Source organism: Ambystoma mexicanum, chromosome 4q, assembly GCF_040938575.1.
Source record: "Ambystoma mexicanum isolate Mex_15411 chromosome 4q, UKY_AmexF1_1, whole genome shotgun sequence".
NCBI lineage: Eukaryota > Metazoa > Chordata > Amphibia > Caudata > Ambystomatidae > Ambystoma > Ambystoma mexicanum.
The window spans coordinates 980,467,944-980,489,162 of NC_090928.1; the positions used below are offsets into that span (position 1 = coordinate 980,467,944).

Consider the following 21,219-nt stretch of genomic DNA (forward strand, 5'->3'; position numbering starts at 1 on the left):
AAGAGGAAGACTTTCTATCCCTCTATTGGACGACATTTGGGACGAGGGGCTGTCCCTCATGAAGAACCCGTCCTCAGCCCTGGCGAAGAGGGACCGGTACAAGAAGAAATACAGGGTGCCGGACTCTGCACCCAAATGCCTCAGATCCCAACCGTCCCCGGACTCGGTGGTCTCAGCGTCAACGTCCTCTTCCCCCCGGACGGTGAGGGAAAGAATCTAGACACCATGAAGCGGCAGGTCATCTCGTCGGCTGCGATGACGATCAAGGCGGCCAATGCCTTAGCCATCATGGCCCGTTATGACAGGGAGCTGTGGTTCAAGATCGCTCCCCTTCTGGACTTCCTTCCCAAAGACAAGAGAGCAGAAGCGCTGGAGATCCTGCAAGAAGGCGGGGTTGGTTGAAGGCCACTAGCTTCTGCCAGGACGTACAGTCAAGGGTGTTGGACATGCCCTTCGACGGGGGCAACTTGTTTGGCAAGACAGTGGACGAGTCACTTCAGGCCATCAAGGCGGATACCGAGATGGCCTGGGTGTTGGGCACGCTCCAGCAGCGACGGCCGTCCTTTTGGGCCTCCGGAAAGTCCCAGGGATACTCCAAAGGTTTCGGTGGTGGCTCTTCATCCTACCGTCAACGGTCCCACTCTTCGGCTCAGGGAGCCTACAGGGGCCGCAGCAAGTCCGGAGGAGGTCGATGTCATCGCCAAGGTCCCCAAGGTGGCGCCTCCAAGGCAAAGCAGGATTGAACCGGCCGCAACATCAGGCCCCCACCCGCGCAATCGGTGGGAGGCCGGCTGGCAAACTTTGTCAGCATGTGGAAGTCCATCTCCACTGACCGTTGGGTGCTGGACGCCCTGGCCCAAGAGCACACCCTGGAATTTCAACGGAAGTGCCCGCGCATTACACTGGTGGCCTGGAAGGAAAACCTCATCCCTCAACTTCTGCTGGAGGTACGGGCCATGCTGAAGAAGGGCACGATAGAACTCGTCCCAAAAAATCTCTTTGGCTCCTGAGTGTACTCCAGGTACTTCCTCGTCAGAAAGAAGATGGTGCAGTTGGAGACCCATACTAGACCTCTGCCGCCTTAACAAGTACATCAGGTCCCAGAAGTTTTGGATGGTCACCCTTAAGCACGTGCTGGGACAACTGGAAGAAGGGGATTTCCTATCGTCGCTGGACCTGGAGGATGCCTATTTCCACATACCCATTCACAAGGGACACCGCAGGTTTCCGTGCTTTGTGGCCCAAGGGCAGCATTACCAATTCAAGGCCCTTCCCTTCGGATTGAAGTCGGCACCAAGGGTTTTCACCAAGTGTCTGGCGCCAGTGGAGGTGCGGTTGCGCCTGCAGGGGATTCCCGTCTACCCCTACCTGGACGTTTGGCTCATCCGAGCAAAGGTGAGGGAGTCCACCATCGAGCACACGGCGGGGACCGTCCGACTACTCACGGAACTGGGGTTCTTGATAAACCTTGCAAATTCCTGCTTGGTGCCATCGCAGGATGCGCTGTTTCTGGGGTCCCGGCTCAACACAGTGTTGTGTCTGGTGTCCCTGTCGGAGGAGAGAATAGCTGCCATCCTGGGCAACGTACAACAGCTGTTGACCCTGAAGATCGCAAGGGTGAGGTCCATCAAGTCCCTCCTTGGCATGATGTCCTTGTGCATTTACCTCATGCACCTGTGCAGTCTGCGGATGCGACCGCTGCAGGAGTACCTCGACGCCCGTTGGATCCAGGTATCAGGAAGCTTCGAGGACAAGATCACCCTCGACGAGAGTTTGCATCGAGCGATTCCGTGGTGGGGTGTCTGCGCGCATCTGTCGTCAGGCGCGGATTCCCAGACCCCCCCTCACCAGGAGATGGTCACGACGGACACATCCTTGGAGGAATGGGGTGTGCATACCAGTCGTCTCCACGCACGAGGCCTGTGGCTACCGCAGGAGCAGTCGTTGCACATCAATGTTCTGGAGATACAAGCCTTGTTTTGGACCCTCAAGTCTTTCCTTCCGTCCCTCAAGGGCAAGGTGGTGCAGATTTTCACAGACAACACCACCACAATGTTTAACATCTGGAAGCGGGGGCAGGAGTGAAGAACACTGTGGTCGACTCTCTCAGCAGGGAACTGCGCTCGTGCCACGTGTGGGAGCTTCGGCGGGACCAAGTGGATCTTCTTTTCCGACTTTGTGGCAATCCCCAGATCAATCTGTTTGCGACGGTGACGAGCACCAAGTGCCAGAGGTTTGCCAGCAGGTTTGCCAAGCCAGGGAGCATGGGGGATGCATTCTCCTTCCTCTGGTACGGCCTGTTCCTCTATGCTTTTCCCCTGTTGCCGTTGCTTCTGCGACTCATCAATCAACTCAGATGGCCCCAGTGCAGGATGATCCTCGTTGCACCGGCGTGGCCGCAGCAGATATTTTTATTTGTATTTATTTATTTATAACGCGCAGCCTTGCCCTCGGGCATCTGGGCGTGTGGTTACAAGAAGGTGGTTACAAGCAGATAGAGTAAGTTACAACAGTGACATAGTCTTAGTCATGGTAATACAAAAGCATAGCAACGCTTAACAGACATAGTGCATAATAGTGCAGGATACCAGGAGTGAAGCTGAAGTAGGAAAGAGATGAGAAGGTGCGCAAGGCTGAACATGGTTAGTGTCAAATAATTAGTGTTTATTGCCTATGGAGAGGGTGTTGTGGGCTCATCAAGCTTGTGGAGCCAGAGTTTGGTTTTGTTTTTGAAGGAGACGAACGTGGCTTCTGCTCTGAATGTGGCAGGGTTAGTGTTCCAAAGTTTAGATGTAAGAACTGGGAAACTTGAGCCCCCAGCAGGCTGTAGCTTAAATCTGGGTATGGTGAGAGTGTTAATATAGGCTGATCTCAGCGGTCTGCTCGAGACATGATGCGTGAAGCGGCAGGACAGGTAAACTGGCACCTGGTTGTTCTGAGCCTTGTAGGTTAAGGCTAAGGGTTTGAGGGAAATTTGCTGTCCAACAGGGAGCCAGTAGAGGCTGCGTCTGATGTCTGAGATGTGAGATCTTCTAGGGATGTTGAGGGCCACCCTTATGGCATTGTTATGAGCAACTTGTAGCTTGTCAATGTTTTTTTGACTAGTCCCTAGGTAGAGGGCGTTGCAGTAGTCTATTTTAGCCATTATTAATGTTCTGGCTAGGATTATGCAGTGATCTGAGTTCAGGAAGGGTTTGCAGGCTGTGATAAGTGTGCAGGTATATGCCGATGCCGCACTACAGCGTTGGTTTGTCTAGTTAGGGAGAGAGTAGCATCCAGATAGATGCCCAAGGTTTTTGCTGCGTTCAACACGTTGATGATGTTACCAACTATGGTGAATGCTTTGTACGCTGGATTTAGTTTGGCCAGTCTGGTGTGCGAACCGAGGATAAGTAACTCCGTTTTCTCATCATTAAGGCAGAGCCCATGATGAGCCATCCAGGCCTGGATGACAGAGTAGATGTCATTGAGAGCCTTAGTAGAGCAAAGTCACCAGAGATAGGGATGAGTATCTGGGTGTCGTCGGCATAGTTGGTGTACGAGACACCCAGATAGTCAAGTATGTCAAAGAGAAGCTTGGTAAACACATTGTATAATGTGGGAGATACGCAAGATCCTTGAGGGACTCTGCATGGAACATGGGCAGGATCTCCAGAGGCTAGTGGAGAGAAGACCATCATGGTACTATTTGCTAAAAATGAGCTGATCCAGGATGATGCTGAGTCAGAGAAATGCGCTGCCGTTTTGAGGTGGTGGCAGAGGATTTTGTGATCGACCAAGCTGAAAGCTCGAGCAGCATGAGGAGTGCAATCTTGCCCTTATCTTTTAGGTCCTCAATGTGGGTTTTTAAATCTAGCAGAGCGGTTTCCGTGCCATGTTTCGGACGGAAGCCCGATTGACGGAGACCCAGTAGTTGGTTTGATTCAAGATATGCCTGAATTTGCAGGTATGCTGCACGGTCAAGGATTTTTAGTAGGTATGGTACCGTGGTGATGGGACGGTAGTTGGCAGGGTTGGTTGCGTCCAGGGTGGGTTTTTTGATTAAAGAGATGACCCAGGCATCCTTTAGGTTGTCAGGGGCGATGCCTGATCTGAAGGAGGCGTTAATGAACATGGTGATGAAAGGCGCATGGTCGTGCGCAGCTCCCTTAATGATTGGTGCAGGGCAGGTGTCACCTTGGCAATTTGAAGGTTTAAGCTTTGAGATAACATTTTCCACTTCCTCAATGGATAACAGGGAGAAACTGAAAGGTTTTTGGTGTCGCGAAGAGGTGGCTGGGAGGTTGAAAGATGGGGTGTGCAGGGTGAAGTCAGATAGGTTATTCTTTTTAGTGTTTATTTTCGCTTGCAGTAAGGCAATTTTATCCAGGAGTGCCTTTTGAATATTCGTGCACCAGGCCGCGTCTGGTGAGCAAGTCACCAACGGGGCTAGAGGGGACTCTAATTCCTTAAGGATCTTAAAGGTTTCCTTAGTGTTGGATTGTGCCTGTGTGATACGTTTGTTGTAAACATCTTTTTTGGCAGCAAAAATAGCAGCTTTGTAGGTGGAGGAGGCCTGGGTTAGGTTGGTTTTGTTGACCTGAGAGGGTATATTTTTCCAAAGGGCATCAACCTTTCTTTTTTCTTTACGTACGTCTCTGAGATGGGGGGTGAACCAGGAGTTCAGTTGAGAACGTGGTTTCTGTTTATGTAATTTTAGTGGAGCAATAGTATTAAGGGCTTTGAGCATGGCCTGGTTGTAGATATCGACTAGGACTGTATGGTCTGAGCTGGTGGTAAGAGGAGTATTAAGTAGAGGAAGGAGGATGGGAAGAAGTTTCTCAGTGGAGATGTCCTTATTACGGTTTGAATGGCAGGTGTTAGATTAGACTTGCCGATTTGTGGACTTGAGTTAATTGTGAAGGTTATTTTGTAGTGGTCTGACCAGAGGCAAGGAGGCACCGAGACCAAGTTGAGCTTGCAGTTAAGATCAGCAACCGGGTCAAGGATGACCCACCCAGACATGGTACCCGGACCTTCTGGACATGTCAGCGTCCCCTCCAGTCAAGCTACCGGCGGACGCAGATCTTCTCACCAGGGAAGAAGGCGCGATTTTGCACCACGGGCTGTCTCCTGCAACGCTAGAGTTATGTGGATACGATCTCCCGGTGGACTGCAAGAAAGTGCTTGCCAAGGCCAGGCCTTCGTCTACACTGAAATGCTACGGACATAAGTGGAAGAGGTTCGCAGTATGGTGCCGTGCACAGAAACTCAACCCTCTACGGATTACGGCCCTGCAGGCGCTGCCATATTTACTGTAGCTGGCCAAGGTAGGGTTGGCCCATGCTTCCATCAAGGTTCATCTGGCGGCTATCTCCCGCTACACCAGAACTCTGAGGCGGTCGTTATTATGGTCACACTGCCTGGTCAAGGAATTCATTAAAGGACTTTTCCTTCGTTCCCGCCGGAGAAGGCTCCGGCCCCGGTGAAGGAGATCAATGTGGTGCTGACTAGGCTCATGGGGCCCCCGTTCGAGCCCATGCATTCGGCGCCGCTGAAGTTTTTATCGTGGAAAACAGCGTTTCTTGTTGCCATGACCTCCGCACGACGAGTGGGAGAGATTCAGGCCCTCTCTTATAAACCACCTTACTTGACATTCCACGAGACGAGGGTGGTGCTGCGGGCGCACCCCTCCTTCATGCCCAAGGTGCCGTCGGACTTCCATCTCAATGAGCCCTTGGTGTTACCTGTTTTCTTCCCGTTGCCGGCTGAGAGGACTTTGCATTCGCTGGATGTGGCTTGAGCGCTGAAGTTCTACGTGGACCGCACAAAGTATTTTTGGAAGACATGACAGCTGTCTGTGAACTTTGGCCCTGTGAACCAAGGAAAGACCCTCTCCAAGGCTTCCATTTCCAGGTGGCTCTCCGGCTGCATCACCCATTGTCACTGGTTGGCAAACCGACTGTTGCCTGGCCGTCCGAAAACCCATTCGACCAGAGCGATCGCTGCAACTACGGCCTTCCTGTATGGTGTGCCCCTGTTGGACATCTGCAGGGCTGCTACGTGGAGGTCGACGCACACCTTCACGAAATTCTACTGCGTCGACCTGGATTCCAGGGAGGAGTCCAGAGTCGGCCAAGCAGTGCTGCGCAACCTGTTCCCTTGAAGGTGAGCCTGGTAAAGAGGTAAGAGATGCTTAATGTTGAGATGTTGAAATGCTTAATGTTGAGCCTTGCCACCTCCCGAGGTTGTGCATGTGTGTACTGCTATGTATTCTTTATTCATGAGCATGTGAATCCATGCCAGACCCCATGCTGGAGAAGGAACAAGTTACTTACCTGTAACTGTTGTTCTCCAGCATGGGTCTGGCATGGATTCACATGCAAACCCTCCCGCCTGCCCCTCTGCGGCTCTTCTCTTGGTCCTACTGCCACTTTACGTGCTACCAAATCTGAAGATGGCTGCCATAGGAGGGGCTTAGGTAGAGGGCAGTCATTGGCTGGGGGCATTATGACCCAGAGACAGTTCAGAAGTGAAACTGAAACTGATTTTTTCTTTTCCAAGGATTCCCAGCCTGACGGAGTGGAAATAATCATGAACATGTGAATCCATGCCATACCCATGCTGGAGAACAACAGTTACAGGTAAGTAACTTGTTCCTTATGTTCTAGGTCATACCCGCCCTCCCTCAAGGGTGCTCTCCTTCATTTCCCTGGATCTTCATGGATGTTAGGTTCTTCCAGCTCTTGGGGATCGGCTGATTGGCAAGTACTTGTTATCACACTCTGGGCTAATGAGTACACCTAGTTGTAAATATACAAGATGTGTCCTGATTCTGTGGGTACGTTTAATTTACAGAGATCCTATTCCCATTCAACCTATCCCCACCATTCACCCCTATTTTCTGTTTGAGCAACCTAGTTTGTCTTAGTTTCTTCATCACTGGAGTTGCTTAGGAATGGCAGCTGCGCACCTCAAGTGAACCTTTTGCATTGATCATCAGCTCCTTTGCCCCTATACACAGTCCCAGATCACCCCCCCACCCATCTCTGCCCATTTAGACTTCTGTTGCTAGGGCCACCGTACTACTCACCGCTCCCGTCTACATCCTTTAACTTCTGTGACACGGTTCCCCTAAATCGTAGCTGCTTCCTCCATGGAGAAAACCGGATGCATCCTTCCTAAAACACATGAATCAAAGTTTCTCTCTTGTTGACCTATTTTCGAGATCCTCCCGCTTCTCTTAGTAGCAGTGGGACGTTCGTTTATCATCTTGCAGGGTCAGCAGCCCAGGTCCCTACATTAAGGTGTTGTGGGAGTAATCTTTCTGTTGCATCAGTGGTGTTTACAATTCATGGTGTAGGGATGTTGCTGAAGGTTCCTAGTGCTTTAGTGGTGCTAGCACTGTGGTGGTGGAAGAGGTTTGTTCTAGAGGTCCTTATTGCAACAGAGGAGTCTATGAGCTATGCTGTGGAGGAGGGGCTGGAGGATTCTGATGCAACTGCTGTGGTTGAAAGTTGTGGTGTATGAACCATGATATTACACGGGGCAAGTGTGAGTGGGGATTGGGGGTTACATTGAACCATTTCACAAATGTGTTTCTTGTGCCTCCAAATCTGGATGTGGTGACCGGGAATATGATCTCCACAGATGAAAGAAGTACTGTTAACGCGGCCCTTTGAATCCACATCGTCAAAGTGAATGCCTTCCTGTTACCGATGACAGGTGAACAGCTGTTTAAACAAACATGTGCTATTTCATCTAGACAGCGCTTTAAGGCCGAAATGTAAATTAGGATGTTGCCATTGAAATGGTTGGCAAGAGATAATTTAGTAAAGGAAGCAAGGGTTTGTTTTTGTGTGCACCATGAGATGGTGGGTAAAACAGTGGGCGGTGGCCATTGTTGGAATGGCATATACAACTTTTCACCCCAGGTCCTTCCGGGCACAAAGGGACAGGTATGTACCCAAAGCTAGCTGAAGTGTGTTGGGGAATGTGTCGGGGGTTAGGTGGAAGTGAAAATAGTACTGGCATAGGTACTGTAGATATCAATGTTTCAATGGATGGCATGGAGGTGAGCTTGGACGGTATGGGTGTTTCTATAAAATCTGTGGCGGTCGTCATTTTAGGAAGCAAAACCACCATTGACCTTATATGCTCAGGTGGTCTGGCCACGCAAAATAAAAGTTATTTGGTTTGTTGCTCCTCAAACATGCCAAACAAGTCCAAAATATCAATGTCAGACACCTGAGGTTGTCCAAGCTACTTGTCCGAGCCACTACTGTGGGCATTCATGTGCTCGTGAACATTGTTCATATCACTTGCAGTGCTGTGCTTAACCTGCCACAAAATTCCTTTCAACCCCTCCATCTTTCCATCCTTCTACTGGCCCAGGATGCCAATACATGTGAAGCACGCTATGCCTTAGAGCACGCCCCTTTTTTGAACTGAGGAAAGAGTGAAGCACGCGATGCCTTAGAGCACGCCCCTTTTTTGAACTGAGGAAAGAACTCACCAAACCTCATCCACGCTCGAGAAGAAATGCTGTCATATATTATTACATGGATACCTTTTCACTGCTCTCCATGCGCCATGGCCAGGAACTTGAGTTTGCATCGTGGCAAGGTTGGGTTATGGTAGAACCTGAAAATGTTGATTCAGTGATCTGCACTCTGAATAGGTGTGTAGTTTCTAGGATAAATACTAGGGTCCCACAGTGGTCATAGACCCTACTCACGGTGGTTCCCTTGTTTAACTACCCAGAGGTGCAGTTTGATGCCCAACTATTTCTCTTTTCTACTAACCGCAGATGAAGAGGGCACTTGACAGTCACAATGCAGCAGGTCCAACATCAAGTTGTGAAGGTGCATTCGCACCAGGGGAAGCGCGCTCGGCCACAGTGGCGGAGTCAGGTTTTGTTGCCACGGGTGCTAAATACTCCTTGCGGGGCACTGCATTGGTCGGGGCAGAGAGGGGTCGGCGCACTAGCATTTCTTTTTTGCGGGTGTAACTAGGAACTGTTGATAGGGAGGCATACTTTTTTGTGCATTATGTCTATATGTTGCAGCGTTTATTTGCTGTTCAAGTATAAATTAAACGATTACTATAATTTGTAAGTTTCAGCATTATTTTCCTCCTTCACTGCAAACTGATGATTGGGATTTTGATGCTTAGTATTCGAGGCAACACTGGCAGGTTTTTAATTTAACTTGCAATGATACCGTTCCATTGCATATTGAAGACTCAATCTATAATATTTTCTGTCATGTTACTTATGTCACTATTTATGCAAATCATAGGACCGGCCGCCCGGCCCTGTCTGCAGTCAGCAGTCAGCCAGCCCACGGTGACTTGAGGACACTCTGGTGGGTGATCACACAAGCCTAAGTGCCAAGACACTATGGATTCACGTGTGGTTTATCACAGTGCCGCTTAATGCAGCCCTTTTCTAAAAGAAATGAAAAATAGCGCTCTGATAAATGATTGGGTACTTCACTTCCCTGGGTTCTCAGGGGCAGAATGATGAGTGCCTATGTTTTGTGAAATCTTGCTTATTTTCTGCCAAGGTATCATCTTTATACAGCTCCCAGGCCTAGAATCGTGGTCATCAGCATTTGATTAATGTCACTGGAATACATGGGAGAGAGAAACTCCTCCTGGCTCGACTTCAGATCCATCGTCACGATGGAGGCAGGCGCTCCATTTCCTCGACGGGCATGACTCTACCTTTGCAAAGAGACTCGATGAAGACATGCAGGAGGCTATGGCCATGCTTTAATGTTGCGACTGTGAAGTACAAATGTAGCAGAGGGCAGGGCAGATTCCCACAACTATGTTTCTTGACATTCATGGATTTATTCTAGGTAAAGATGAATAATGCACACCCCAACCCCAACCCCAAATATGTGCCCAAGCCACAAAAGCAAGAAAATACACGTGTTTGCCTTAGTGAGAAAGTTATGGACACTCGAAGTATTTGATTGTCTCAATGGATGGAAAATGGAACAAATGGCAGTTGCAAAGGAAGGAAATGCAAATAGTGTTAACAGGTACCAACACCCTTATTATGAGTGTGCTGTATGTAGACAAAAGCAGGGACAGTACTATTAATACGGTGACTAAAAATGTCATCCAGTACTAGAACTGCGCCTATGCGTGCTTTAAAAATCCCGACCCCCATTACTGCGACTACGGGGAGCGGGTGCTTAAGGGGTGTCCCCTGCTTCAGGGACGTCATTTCACCAAAATGCCAGAGGTAGCGGAAGTGACATCACACGACCCTTGACTGCTGATGACCCCACCCCGAAGTGATATCACAGTAAGCGATGGAACACAACCTTTCACCCCTTGGTGAAACAGGAAGTTGCATCACATAGCATTGTTTACGATATCACTGTAATGTGATATAAATTTCATACAAGAATGAATCACCTTGTGTGTCGTTAAGATCAGTGTGCATACGCCCATGTTACCAAATCACTGTGAATGCAACCAGATGTCCAAGGCCAAGTGATAATGAGTGTTATTATATAACACTACGCTTAAGCGTTTTTTTTATAGCACAATCCATGGACAACTACTTGCTATTCTCCTCGAGAGACCAAAGTTATGACACAGCTGCATGTTTGCACCTCGTGTAAGGAAGTAGGAATACAGAGTCTGTCAGAACTTTTTTGAAAGGAGTGGTACCATCTGAGAATCCGTGTCCAGGGCCACTTTATGAAATAAATGATGGGGCGGAAGAAGTGTCCCCTAACCAGAGTCACTGCACCATTGAAAGATGGAGCAGGTCTGAGAGATGAAATATAGGACCCAAGAAATAGCTCCATCTACTCATTGAGGTTAGCAAGAGGAAGAGAGTCTGGTATTTCCGAAGTCAGGAAGACAGCAGACAGCAACTCAAATGGTTGCAGGTGGTTCACATTCGGAGATGGAACTCTACCACCCAGCAGGGATCCTCAGCCAGACCGGGGTGTTAGGAAGTTGCAAACAGCTGCCAGCCATGTTTCTGATGTACACAAGAGGACTATGACCCTGATGAATGTCCGGCAGCTTTAGGCCACACAAGGACAGAAACTTGTACAAGTTGTGCTAGAAACACAGCATGTCAATTGTGTGTAGTAAACTCACGCAAGTGTTAACCAGATCATTGAGATACTGGACAAAATGATCTTCATTGTGTTTGTTTGTACTTCTGTGCAACTTTGTACACTTCTGTGTATTTGACAGGTATGCATCCCCCATCTGCATATTTTCAGTGAGTCCAATAAAAGGTATCAAAACTTAGATTTTGTTTGCTTTTAAAACTCGACTAGCACAGCGACATACCTTTCTCTCCGCACAGAAAATATAAATAGATATGAGCCACCATGATGTGGAAAAAATACTCTCATTCTATAAATGGTGGGTGTAACCGGGAAAATTATTATTTGTATGTATTTAAAAAGCAATTGTATGTGTCATACTGAAATGTTTTGGGGAAATTAAGGTTTTTGAGACACATTTGTTGACAAGCAATAGGAGTGTATTTAGAATGTCTAGTAACTTTTAGAGTGTAATATTTATTTAGAATTGATTATGGAAATAAATGTCTGTGCGAAATAGAGATTCATGTAGGCAGGTAAAATGTGGTTTTGCTGACCAATTGTTTTTGTGCCTACAACATTGGGGTGATTTGCCTGCCATAATGGAGACCACCTTTGTTTAGATTTTAATTTTTTTTTATACATTTGAGTTTGCTTAAAAATTGCCTGTTCCTTTCCCAGAATTGTGTGGTGGAACTGTATAAATGGGGACATGGGATTAGTCATGTCACGTTAATGGGAGCGCATAATTTAAATGTAAAACATACATATCTTTACAGAGGAGACCAGCAGAGGTATTAGGAATCCAATGGGATAAGTGTTCATCCAACTAGAGCACATCATGACAGTATCAGGCAAATAGTGACTCGATGAATGCTTGATTGTTTTGAGTATTCACGCAACTACGGTGGGCCTGAACCTGCCAGGACAGGGTCAGGTCAAACCTTACTGGATCAGTGCTCAATGGGAATGAACCAGCAGAGATCCAGAAACAACACACACTGCAGACACTGGCTTCCTTAACTTCAAACAACCAGGTATTAACCAACCTGGCAGAGAGCAAAACAAAGAACCATCATCTGGATTGAAGACTGGTGGCAACGTCCGATTGGAAAATTCCAGTTGACCAGTTGCAAACAATTTCTGCTCCATCCAACTATGGCATATGGGTTTCTGAACATAAGACTACAGAGGTCCCACACAAAAAACAGAGAACATTCTATTGTTTAAGTATAAACGCGGACTGCAAAATGATGTTCTGTTATGTTATGTGGAATTTGCAAATGCAACTGGAATCATATTCTAGAAATCGAATGAATCCATGTGTAACCAGGAAACTGGAATTTCCACCAGTGCACTGTGCAGCTCTTTGGAGATGTGCCTGTAATTCGGTACCTGGTTCAACATATGTTGAAGTGTTCAACTTATTCCGATGGAATTATGTTAAAAGGAAGAATTACTTACACACGTATTACTTTCAGGAATTAATATGCGATAATTGGACATTAAAGATGTTTCATGAAACTCCGTCGTGTACGCCTATATGTTACTCCCTCGTGTACGCCTATATGTTTTTATGCTTCTAAATACAAGCTGAAATTGCAAATATAAATAGTCTTACCCTGGTTTGCAAAATGCCTCTTCTCCCTTGCGGGCGGGTGCGATGTAGCCCAGGAAAGCCTGCTTTCCATGGCATAGGATGGAGGCTGAGCGAGGACAGTGGGGGTCTTCTGCGGGAAATGCCTCCTCTGGGCCCGGAGCCAGGACTGCTTACTGTGCGCCTGGACCATGCACCAGCTCTCCCGGCTCTCGTATAGCTCGACCAGGGCCCGTTCATCCGTTTGCGCCATTTGGACCGTCGTTCCCTTTGTTGCAGCTCAGCTGATATTTTACTAGGGCCATAAACTCCCCTTGTGCCGGAGTGCAACTCTTCTCGCGGTGACAGCTGACACGCTGCCCCGTCGCCATGGAAGTGAAACAAAAGTTGTCTCCATGACGAAGAGGTCTCCCACGGCTTTAATTAGCTGAACTCCCGCGGCCGATTTTCAACACAAAGAATTCTGCTCTGGACAAAATCCGGCTCTTCTAGAAATGTGTTTGGTGACATGTATGGACTGGAACCCGGAAATAAATAAATAACACATGTTGCTATGTATGCGCATTTTTAAGGAACCTTTTGGGGTAAATATTTCTCTGGCAGACAAGGCACGCAGTTTTAACATACACAGCGCTAGAAAAAATATTCTGCACTGGTCGGTGCAAATGTAAATTGTTAGGCCTAGTTGCATTTCTATTTTAATTTGCTCCATTTGTGCAAAATTGCCTCGGGTAATGGGTTCCGCTTGCCATGGGCATTTTATTGTGTACTTTCTGATGTGCAGACTGTGTGACCCACAGATAAGTTTAAGCAAAAGACATAACGCAAGTGGAAGATGTCAGCTGGTGCCATCGATAATCCTTTTTTTTTGCAATGGAGAAAAGTGACAGAGACATGTAATATAAAACGAGTATCTTCATACCAGCATCCAGCTCGGTTTGGGAAGCCCGGCCCCAGGACTTCCCGTTTGGAATTTCTTGCTGCACTGCCGAGCTTGTTTTCCATTTTGGGGGCGTTGATCTATATGTTGTGACGCGCGTTCTTCTTGCCCTGTCTTCCCTGCATGCATTCGAGGTCACTCCTGTTCTAGGTTTGAAATGCTGTGTGTCAGGTGACCCGTTGATTGTTATTGATATGACAGTTGGAGAGAGGCTGCTCGGGTGAGAGAATATACGGGTTGATATAAAAAGTTAAATGTTAAGGGTATTTGTACCACGCACTGTCACCAACGGAGTTGGCCCCCAGGCGCTCTGGCGGATCTGTAAACGAGAAGGCGGGTTGGGTTAGTCAGGTGAAGAGGGAATGGGATAGTGAGAGGAGTGGTGTTCTATTGGCAGTTTCAGTTCGGTACACACACCCTTAGCTATGTGTGTGTGTGTGTTTGTAGTACTGCCATGGCTGCTCTTGTAACTGTAATTTCAGAATAAATATGCCTTCATTTTATGCTTCTGGCTTGTGATCATTAAGGACACAGCACAACCCTATACTTGCATAATTACAAGTGGAAACCGTGTCATCTTATCCATTGCTCAGAACAACAACAATGCCAGCATAAAGCAGACGGAACCCATAGGAATCCATTGTACACGATGCCTGCGTGTACGCATGGCAGGCAGCGTGAATGAAATAAGGTGAGGGTCCAGATACCAGCAGGAACCAGGTAAATTACGTAGGTGTATTGTACTCCGAAGTACACTAGAAGTCCAAGTGTAACACAGAGAAAAACACTGGCCCATCCACACACCAGCCCAGCTCACACCAACTGTCCCTCAAGAATACCACCATTCAAACTGTGTCAACATTCCATGCCACATTCTATAACCCAGCACGTTCCACTGACTGCAGCACAAAACTACAGTGTACAATTACAATTAAACGCTGTACGACATGCTCGCATGTCAGACAGCATTTAATTGTAATTGTGAACACTGCTTACCATGCGAGCATGGTAAGCAGGGTTCACATTGACAATTAGCCGCTGCCCGACATGCAAGCTTGTCGGACATCATTAAATTGTAATTGTGAGCGCCGCTTGTCATGCAAGCATTTAAAAAGTATCACAATAAAAAGTAAACGTGGGCAGGCAGCTTTTACTCAATTTGCATGGCGGAGTGCAAAATTGCAGAGCAAAATAAAGCGTACACCCTCTCCAGTTCAATTCTACTGCTAAGGTGAAGGACCGTTTTCTTATCTCTTTAGAGGTGCCTAAGGCTTCAGGATACCTCTCACGTCCAAGGGCATTTTAGCTAGCGTGTTTAGATTTGCCAGATACTCTGCTACATGTTACAATACTAACCTTCTCCCATTTATTTATTTAATTGGTCAGAGGGAACCTATTTCCTAATGCAAAATCTTTACAGAACCATGGCCTTCCCAATGGGTCCTCTCCATGTGAAGGAACTTACTGCCTCTGGTTATTGTTGCCCTCTCCTCCAGTAGTCCTCAGGGACCATCTTTAGATTGTAGACCCCCCCCCCAGTTCATAGCGATTTTGCGATCCCACAAAATGCAGCAAAAACAGCCGTTTTGCGCAAAATGCTGCAAAAACAGCCGTTTTGTGCAAATACTGGTGTTTTTGCAAAAAAACATGCAAAAACAAAAAAAACAAAATCATAATCCTCAGGGTGCCAAATTCTCAAAATTTATCAATGCAAGAAATGAAATGCGCAAACACATCTCATCACTTGCGGCCAAAAAAAGAGCAGCCCAATCCACAAGGGACACCTGAATGGGCACATTTTATGAAAATGTGCCCATTCAGGTGTCCCTTGTGGATTTTATTGCGTGCCCATTCAGATGGACTTTTTCACCTTTGAGTAAATCAGGGGGCGTTTCTGCCAATTTAAAAGCGCATCCTAAATTTCCACGCAAGATGCACTTTTAAATGTGCAGAAATTGTAGGCAACCCTACACGCACAGGAGTTGGGGGTACAACTGCATGATAGGGGGCCTCATTACAAGTTCGACGGAGTGCCGCCGGAGTCATTTTTGATCTGGCGGTCCCCCCGGCCAGGTGCTGGAAAAAATAAAATCCCAATTCCCATCAAGTCCCATTGGACTCAATGGGAATGGGCAGGACGGATGCACCGGCACTGTGTGCAACAGTGCCGGTGCATCCGTCAAGGTCTGTGAGCAGGTGCCGTTCCGCCCGCCAGGTCAGACCTGGCGGGCTGAAAGACACCCGCTTGCAGAACTTGTAGTTTGCCGGTCCGGAAACAACAGTAGCGGTAAGCTTACCGGTACCGTTGTTTCCAGACCGGCAACCTCATAAGGACCTGCAGGGTCTTTCTTAACCCTGTCATACATTTATTTAAGGTATGAACCGCTGCTATGTCGCTTGCATTTCTGTTCCTCAAACAATATAGAAATCCGTTTTTTGGGTTGCAATTCACAGTGGACGCGCTGGGAGCTTGCAGAACACTGTCGGGAGTGCGCTTCTATTCAAGGTACTACCCATTTTGACCGCCAAAAAAATCGATCGAATGGTACAATTTGACCTATTTCACCAGTACCATTCGATTGATTTTTATAAATACCGAACATGTGGAGCGGGGGTTGCGGGGGTGTCACCCGCTCCCTATGTTCAGTATTTTGGCCTTGGGGGTTGCAGGGTGTCACCCGCTTCTTCAAAATTGGAGGTTGGGGTCTGAAAACAAAAACTAAAAAAACTAAAAAGGGACCCTGCAGCGTCGGATCCGTCCTGTGTTAGAGGGACTGATCTGACACCGCAGGGTTGCAGGGGAAGCAGCCGCGACCAAGCAGTTAAGAAGGGGGTGTGGGTTGGTGGTGAAAGGTAAATTTTGGGTTGTTTGGCTGAAGTCCAAATCTATTCGTGGCAAAATTGACTGTGGTCAATTCCGCCGCAAATAATTACACTTCGGTCAAACAACCCAGAACCCTATTCAAGGCAGCTGGCCAGTGCACAATTTGCACTACAGCTCAGCCCCGTGGAAATGCGCAGGTCACCTTTGAGAATAAGGTGACCTGCCCATTTCGATAAATAGGTTATCTAAAAATAGCATATCCTCGGCTTAAATGTCACATCAAGGTCAAAATTTACATTTTAAAAACATTGTCAACTATGAAAGGGAAAGTAGAGAGAGAGGAAGAGTGATGGGTGAAATGTGACATGATAGGCAAGAAAGCAAAAGGAGAGCGGTGGGTCAGAGGAGGAAGCGGTGCACAAGAGAGCACAGGAAGCAATGATGCGGTGGGCCAGAAATATGAGAGCGAGCGGAGGTACAGAAAGTAGAGGGAGCGTGTGGTCAGGGGGAGCAGTGAGCCAGAAAGCAGAGAGGAAGCGGTTGGCCGGAAAGAGGCAGTGAGCTGCAGATTGGAAAAAAGATGAGGTGAAGAGTGCGATAGAATGGGAGAAAGGATGCAAGATGCAGAAGGAGCACAAAATAATGAAGAACTGTATATTGCGGGAGGAATTGTAGAGTGTAAGGTGTGAGTTGGGAGTATGATTTGGAGTTTGGCTGTGGCAGGGGAGTGCAAATTGTGACTTGACAGTGTGACATAGCACGTTAGTATTTGTATGACAAGAGTGAGAGGTTCAGGAATGCAAGTTGTACTGGGGAGCTGTGTGATGTGTGTTGGTGAGAGAGGTGTGTGGGTGTTTGGGGGATTGGAGAACATAGAAGGGGAAACGTTTCAGCATTAAAACTGATAATTATCAATTTAGTTAATACTATTAAATAGGCATGCACATTAAAACAAAAATATAGCCAAAACAAAAACTGTTCTTCCAAGCCAGAGACATCGGGATTCTTCCTATTAAATGAATACAAAAGATACATAATAAGGACACCCTGACTCTCTTTTAGCCTTGCATTCTGCCTCTTTCCTACAATGTGGCAATCTTACACCCTCCAGAAAATACAAAATGTCCCGCAAAAATGCTGCAATAAATAAAGGGTTGTGCTGCAAAATTTGCCATTTCATGCCGCAAAATTTGCCATTTCATGCCGCAATATCCTGGAAGGTCTATATGCTCAGAAATAGCCTTTTTCATTGAGAGATATCAGTTTCCATACTTTGTGGCTGCTCTTTATTTTAAGTCTGGTTCCAGTAGGCCCAGAGTCTTCTGTCTGAGAAAGCAGTCTTTGTGATCTGGGAGGAATTAATGGCTCATTTGGTCTCCCTGCCCTATTGCTGCATTGCTGCAATTCATGGTTGGTGCAGGGGCCAGGATACATAGATTACATTTTGGTCGTTTCCAGGGTATCACCTCTACCCCTGGTCCCCCCCTTGCCCAAACTGATCTTTGCTCGATTTATTTTGATAACCTTGTGCCTGGATCCCCATGGTTCTTCTGCCACGTTTTTCAACAGGATCAACCCTATTTGTATGTGTTTGTTCTTCCCTGAAGTCATTGTCTATGGTTGACAGGCTTTCAGATTGGAGGTGCACCCTTGGACTTTTGAGGATTGAGGGACTCTGATCAGTACATGCACTTTGTAGAAAATGAAGTAGATTCTTTGCACTCCTGGAACTCCTCCCCCTTGACTGGAGCTGTGCAACCCTCATTTTGACAGACCATTCCAGAGCTATCATTGCAAAAAGGATGAGGGAATTATTGATCCTTGTTCCATTTGGCTGTGCTGCTAGGTTGTAGGCATGAAAAAGTCAATTCCCTTCTTCTTGGTTTATGGCTTAAATGGGAAGGGTGTGAGCACAGGTGTGACAGATTTAAATCAGTCTCCATGACTCCTCATTTAGATTGTCAAAGTCTGACTTTACGGTTATGGTGCCTTTTGGAGTTCATGGTTTATTTTCTCTCCCAATGCGCTTACTCCATTTTGTTTTCATACTTCAGTTATTCTAGGGTCCACAGGGAGGGCCCCCAAATAATCTTCTGTAGTCTCCTTTCGCCCCTGCAGGATCTGCTTTTGCCTTCTGGTAAATATGGCAGTGACCATGCCATGAGCTATTGTTTGCTCAATTTCTTGGATGGCATCTGGTTGGAGTAATCTTTCCTCATCACTTTGAAGGTTGTTTGGCAAGACCTTCAGGGACAGCAGTTTTACTCAGGAAATGTAAGCAGGATTTATTTTGCAAAGGGGTTTGGTTGTCTCATTTGACATCCTGGCCCTTTCTGTGGGATGGTGCATCTTCTCTTTGGATTATGTTTGTAACAGAGAAACAGTCTTGTATGTTCTCATTTTGTGTCAATGTTTGATTAACACTCTGTAAACTCGGGTTCTTTGTTGTATGTTCTCATTTTGTGTCAATGTTTGATTAACACTCTGTAAACTCGGGTTCTTTGTTGTGTCAGCCTGGTTTTCCGGATGTAGGTTTTTGATCCTCTCATATCCAGTTGGTATTTAATCATATATTATTTCATATATGGTACTGTCTTTAGTGAAATTTGGCCTCTTGGGCCTAGGTGAGGAAGCATCTTCAGTGACTGAGTTGCTGGTTTCTTAGCTAACCTTCCCATCTATAGTTGGGGGGCCGGCGGGTACATGTTGCAGGCAGTTATTCTCCATCTAGTTCATGGAGTTGCTGCTTGGGAATCTCTACTTGTTTTTGTTTCCCATTACTGTCATCTCTTGTGGGTTGATTTGACATCCTACTTTGGGAGTTTGGTTCGGGAAACAGGAGCGTAAGGTGCTACTTATCTTTGGATCAGTGGTACTGTTCTCCTGATTTGTGTGATTTTTCTTTCTATTGCCTAATTTTCTAACCTCTGGTACACATCTGTAAGTAAGGACTGGGAAAAGACATGGGGTTCAGTAATGCCTAAATTACTTCTGATAATCACCATTACTCCTACCCCCCTTTTTCACAGTCCTTATGACCCTTCCAGCCCCAACTTTCATCTGTGAGGTTTTGGCTGTTTGGTTGCCACAGGAACAACAGGAGGCACGCTAGGAGTGATGCTCCTTTATCTGGTAGGGAGGTCATGGGTGGTAGAACGGGTTTTCTTTTTGCAGGGGAAGATTTCAAGTCTGCATGAGTTTCTGGTGGTGCGTTGTCTGCTGGAGTGTCTGGGTTTCTCCGCAAGGTAGCTGGGTGACTGCCTTATAGATGATGCAGCAAGAATTGAAGGGGATTTGTGCATACAATTGGAGCCAGTGAAGGTCGATGAGGGCCAGGGTGATGCCTGTGTGTAGGACACTTCCTAGGGCCACAAGGGAGAATGACAGGAGGCCTTCGAGGAATGCATTGCACCCATCCAGGTGCGATAGGACCAGTATTTGAATATTGGATCTAAATCTGTACGGAGGGAGGAAGGGCTTGACTTTCCAGCTGGAGGGAGAGCTGATACCAAACTGTCTGAGTTTTCATAGCTATGTGTGTCTTGAAGGAGAGGTGTTTGTCGATGTGGAACCCAATGTATTTGGCGCAGGAGGTGAGCTCAAGTGTGAAGTCCTCAGAGTTCATGGTTCTTAGCCAGGTCTGTATGTCTGGGTGTTCGGTGTTGTTGGTGAAGAGTAGGAATTCGGTCTTGGAGGGGTTGAGCTTCAAGTATGCACTGGACATCCAAGACTGGATCAGCGAGAGGCAGGTTTCGAGCCAATGGATGTCCTTGATGGAGTCGATCTTGACGTATAGCAGTTTATTAGCGGATGTGGATGTTGTGTGTGGCTAGGAGGTCTTCCAGCAGCTCCATGTATAGATTGAAGATCACTCGGGAGAGGATGGGAACCCTCAAGATGCATGCTTTGAGAATAGCACTTTGACTTGCTGATTCCACTTTGTCCTCACATTGTCGATCATAGCTTGTCAGTGAGGTTCAACCTTTACACCAGGTTGGCAAGGACATATCTTCTAGACAAATTGCTGTCAGCTTCAGTTGATGAATAAAACACAGTGTCTGTTGGTATTTTCTCCAGCCTCATATCTAAGTCTGTTAATGTTGCCTCTCAGTACTCTTTGGATTGTGCTCACAGTATTTCAGGAAATCTATGTGAAAGGCTGAGCTTTCTTTGCTTTTTAGGGCAGCCGGTCAGTCTCACCTGCTTCACCTCATACATTTTCTGCTTCTAGTACTGTCCTCCCGATGCAAAGCTCGTGAATTTGGGGAGGTGACGGGCAGTGAAACTGCAGTTGAGGATAACTTCTACTCAGCCCAAAGAGAAAGCTTGAGATGTAAGATGTAGTTGGACTTCCTTTTGAACTTGTGATGTGGTGCTAACCAATGGTGGAGGTTGGTTTTGGTAGAGGGAGGACAAGGTTAGCACTCCAATAATAGCTTAGGAGGCTTTGGAAAGAGCCCTGAAAACTAGTGAGGAGTTGAAAGGAAATGTCTGAAATGCCGGAATAGCTTTTTATATTTTACATATACTGATTTATGATTAACCGTTGATTTTATGTATACCTGTGATAAATAATTACATTTAAAAGCTACGTTTTTACGGCCTGCAAAAATCACATTGTGACACCTAAGGTAAACCATCCTCTCAGCCCCATAGAATGGATTCGCCGCTATGCTGCACCACCTTCACCTTGGCACCCATGTCCAGTGAATAACAGAAATTACAGACTCGGCTCCCGACTCCCTCCAACTAGGTCCACCAATAAAAAACTCTGCACTCTCTATTCCCTACCCAA

General features: G+C 46.9%; 1 long non-coding RNA gene across 1 annotated transcript in view; it reads right to left on the reverse strand.

Moving 5' to 3' along the window:
- The window catches only part of LOC138467134 (uncharacterized), a 28,045-nt gene extending 15,005 nt beyond the window's left edge, over positions 1–13,040 (reverse strand). The window contains exon 1 of the long non-coding RNA XR_011268064.1: positions 12,685–13,040. This is a non-coding gene — a long non-coding RNA (uncharacterized lncRNA). The remainder of the gene's footprint in view (positions 1–12,684) is intronic.
- Between the last annotated feature and the right edge of the window lie 8,179 nt (positions 13,041–21,219).